Raw genomic sequence first — 4,855 nt, 5'->3', positions numbered from 1 at the left:
GGACAGGAAAGAAATACAACAAACATACAGTGACTGGTCCAGGTGTAGTTTCTACTGGAAGAAAGACAAATAAAAACTAAATGTTAATAATAGAAATAATTACTGTAGAGCAAGTAAAGTCAACAGCAGAATGAGGAAATATAATCATTTTGTCCTCCAGCAGTTTAAGCCTGTAGCAGCATAACTAAGGGATAGCTCAGGAAACCCAAGCCAACTATAACTATAGGATTGATCAAAAAGGAAAGAGTTAAGTCTAATCTTAAAAATAGACAGGGTGTCAGCCTCACAGACAGAAACTGGGAGTTGGTTCCACAAAAGTTGAGTCGGATAGCTGAAAGCTCTGCCTCCTGTTCTACTTTAGGAAACTCTAGGAACCACAAGTAAACCTGCAGTTTGAAAGCAAAGTGCTCTGTTAGGAATATATGGAACAATGAGATCTTTAATATAAGATAGAGATTAGTTGTTGGGAGCTTTACATGTTAGGAGTATAATTTTAAATTGTATTCTGAATTTGATAGGGAGCCAATGAAAACTGGAGAAATATGATGTCTCCTCCTAACTCTCATCAGAACTCTAGCAGCAGCATTTTGGATCAACTGAAGACTTTTTAAAGTTTTTTAGATGCCTAGATAATAAAGATTTACAATAGTCCAGCCTAGACAAAATAAATGCATGGACCAGTTTTTCTGAATTAATTTGAGACAAGATGTTTCAAATTTTTGTGATACAACATAGGTATGTGTGACAATCTGCCATCAGGCCACCTGTCTTGCTCCTCCAGTTCTCCTGATTGGTTGGCTCATCAACTACGCACAGCTGCAGCAGATTCTCATCAACCGGCACAAAGATTCTTAAGGCAGTCAGAAGGAGCAGTTCTTCGCTGAAGCATCGTTTGCTACCGGATACTTGACTCTGCCCGTGTCTGCTCCGACACCCAAGCTGCTTACCTGCGAGAATCTGCTGAACCAAACTGAAGCCTGCTAGTCACCAATTTACCTGAACATCTTGTAAATACCTACCTGGAGAAACTGGAACCTGAAGCCTGTCTGCCTCCCACGTACCTGGACACCTTCGCACCCGAGCACTTTGTAAATACTCACCTGGAGCACCTGGGACTTCTCCTCCAAACACGAACTGCTAACTCCATTCGTAAGAACAACTACCTGCTTCCTAGTCCTTCTTCAGCCGAACCAATTAAGGAACCCAGTACTAAACCATCACCTCTCTCTTTCAGATCCCGTCCTGCCACTTTACCTAATTGTAAATAAAACCATTTACCTTTACTTGGTCTCCTGTGTTGGTCCGTTGTCTGTGTTACTCACGTTTGGCAAATCCGAAAACCTGATAGTATGCCATGCTTCACTTGGCAGCCACTAATGTTTACTGACAAATTACAAATTACAGCACTTTTATCATTGATTACTTGTCAATGGAAATTAATGAAACTAGCAACAGTGGATCTAGAGGACATCACAAAGATGGAGTGGATATTCAAAGTAGGGTGAAATAAAAGGAGAAGTGTCCCTTAACTGGAAGCAAGGACCCTAAGAGCTTAAAGGAAATGTCCAGTAACTGTCATGAATTCAAGTGGTGTTTTTTTTTTGGCTTTGAGTCTTGGTGCTTTGTTTTTCTGTTTTCAGGGGTTATGTTTTATTTTGTTTCAGTTTGGGTTTATAATTTCTTTTATTTTATTATGTAGTAGTTTTTTGTTTAGTCCTTGTCTTTGTTTCTTGTTATTTTCCAATTGATCCAGTCACCTGCCCGCAATTGCAATCACTCACCTGTGTCCACTTCTGTTGAGGAGACAAAATATTACCTAAATGAAACTCAAACTTTAAAAAACCTCTCCTCACGACGGACTGGAAGATGCACAGAGAAACCAGGAGTCAAAAATGGTCATAAGCAGTATCTTCAGTTTAAAAGATTTTTTAGCCTTAGTACTAAGGGAGACACTCCTTACCAGCTCACAGCAGGAACACCAGAAGATGTCTGAGCTAAATCTCTAAAACATAGCATTTTAACCTGAACAAAGAACTGGGCCATCCTCATTCAGTCATCTCTCCAGAACCCTGTATATGGACTTGTTTTTCTCCATCTTCTGCAGGTGGTTTTCTTTGAGTGGGTTTCGGTTCCTAATTAGCTGACTCCTCCAGACCTTCTTATCTTTGTAGTTGGTACGGCCAGTCACGTACACTGCAAACTCACATGACCTCACCAGTGCAGAGTTACACTCATCCTCAAGTTAATACAATCAGTAGAATTACAGAACATTAATACATGATTCTAACTGGAAGAGACAGGCTGGATAAGATATGATGTGTTTTTTTCTGGATAGACCCCTGTGCTGAAATTAACAGAATTGAATGGTGAAGTGAAGTGAAGTGAAGTGAGATTTATTTATATAGCACTTTTCAGCAACAAGGCGATCCAAAGCGCTTTACAACAGAAACAAAAACAGAATCCAATACCGCTGACATGACGAGGGGAAAGCGTGGCAAACCCAATACGCAGACTCATATTGAAAACTGAACAAAAATTTATTTTTAAATAAACAAACCAAAAAAAAAGGCTGGTGTGGCAGCAAAACAAACAATAAATGGCAAAGCGAGGCGAGGATGAACAATGAACTGGGAGAGGAGTGGAGAAAATGACCAGGTTTTAAAGCAGAGGATTATGGGAAGTGGGCACAGGTGAGTGATTACAATTGCTGGCAGGTGGAGATGGGTGTGACAGGTAACCAGAAAACTACTGAGCAGAGGACAGGTGAATGGTGACAAAACAGAACTAAGGTATAAAGAAGACAAAACAATACAAAGACAAGGACAATAAAGCAAATACAAGAATCAATCAAGAAAAACCTAAATCATAACAACAGCAGGTACATAAAAGCAGGTACATAATGAAAGACAAAAAAAAAGAAAAACACATCAATCATGTATAATCTAAATAAAATCACGAAACCAGCCATATTTAAGCAAGAGCTAGGACAGTCAAAATAGTAGCTAAAATAATCTAAATGAAATCATAATCAGATATAGAAATACAGAACTAAAAACATCAATCATGTAAATCAATCATGTAATCTAAATGAAATATAGGATAACCTAAGTAAAATCATGAAACTAAACATATCTAAACATGAGTTAAGACAGTCAAAATAGTAGCTAAAATAATCTAAATAAAAGAGAGATGACTCATAAATGGTGCTGAGGCTGTGAATGTATTAGTCTGCCTGATCAATGTGTTTAATCAGATATTCTTGAAACATTTTTGCTGATACTTGGAACTGTACATGATGGGATGTTCAGTCTTCCCAATTTTCTGTTGAGGAGCAATATTCGGAAGTTAAAAATGCTTTTATTTCCAGTCTTCTCATTGACCTGTTGCCAGTTACTACTCCAGCTTTTTTTTTTTTACAGACACTGACCTAAAATTTGGTGTAATAATTGCTAAATCATTCACCACACGTTCTGAGCTCTAACACATTGCGTGACACATTGCAATGCTGCATGACATTGCATTGTTTTCAAGTTTCTCGTTATAAGCTAATCTTAGTTTGAAACTCTGGCATGAAAGGCAGCAGGCAATATACATTTTTTTTAGGAATGCTAGGTCTTTAATCTTTTGAAATACACTTAATATGAGAAAGCAAAGAGAGATAACTGCTTACGAAGTTAGATCTGATAAAGACAACTTGGAACTACCTCTTTATGGAGACTATACAGATTATTACTTTTGACATAAAAAGTGTGCAAACTTCAAACCCATATACTTTCCCATGTCACTTGTAACAATAAGATCACAATGGCTCAGTTTACAACACCATACCAATGCTTAAACACATCTACCCAACTTTGTTTTAAGTTTGCTACTTAGGAGAGGCTTTCCTCTATGCACGTAAAAATGTCATATATGATGGAGAAAGTTGTGTACAGTATCTAGAGATAGAACCAGTTAAAGCTGTCTGACCTCTGAAAGACCAGTTACATACATACAAAAGTATAAAATATGCAAGACCTTTTTAAACCACTGTTGCTGTCCTTATTAGACCTAAGATTTGTTTTGGCTGAAAGAGTGTGAGGCTGAGACTAAACACCAAGACTGGCAGCAGCCTGCCTGCAGGCCCTATTGACTGAGATTTGAATGCAAGTCTCATAGATTCTGCCAGGGGTTTCAAATTTAAATATCACAGTGTCAAAATGGCTGTGTGCAGCAACTTAAAAAACTACTTATAAAATTCAGGTGAGAAAAAAACCCATTTCATTTCATTTTTGTGTGTTCTAACTTTAGTAACTACATATTAGTTATGGTTACAATATTTTTTACTGATGATGTTAAACATTAAGAGTGTTATCTTGACCGAGATACAGCATCTAAGTTATTTTGGGTAGGCTTTTTCCAGGTGTTTTAGGCCATTTGGGGGGGTGGGGGGTGGGGAGGTGAAGTGTTAAAGGACTTGTGTCTCCAAAAGCATGGCAACCTGGCAAAAACTACTCTTGTGCTTGCTTTGCATAACTCTTCTGCAAAATGTAGTATTTGGTAACTATTAAACTTGGCCTCCAATTGATGGACAGAATTTCTAGGCACAGCCAAGGTGTTGAGGGGATCTGTTTTGGTGGCCTTAGGATTGCATCTCTGCTTTTTGCTGATGATGTGGTCCTGTTGGCTTCATCAGGCTGTGATCTCCAGCTTTCGCTGGAGCGGTTCGCAGCCGAGTGTGAAGCAGCTGGGATGAGGATCAGTGCCTCCAAATCCAAGGCCATGGTCTTTAGCTGGAAAAGGGTAGAGTGCCTTCTCCGGGTCAGTGAAGATGTCCTGCCCCAACTGTGAGGAGTTTAAGTATCTCAGAGTCTTG

This window comes from Kryptolebias marmoratus, linkage group LG6 (assembly GCF_001649575.2).
Source record: "Kryptolebias marmoratus isolate JLee-2015 linkage group LG6, ASM164957v2, whole genome shotgun sequence".
Classification (NCBI taxonomy): Eukaryota; Metazoa; Chordata; class Actinopteri; order Cyprinodontiformes; family Rivulidae; genus Kryptolebias; species Kryptolebias marmoratus.
Note: the sequence above shows the minus strand (reverse complement) of the source record.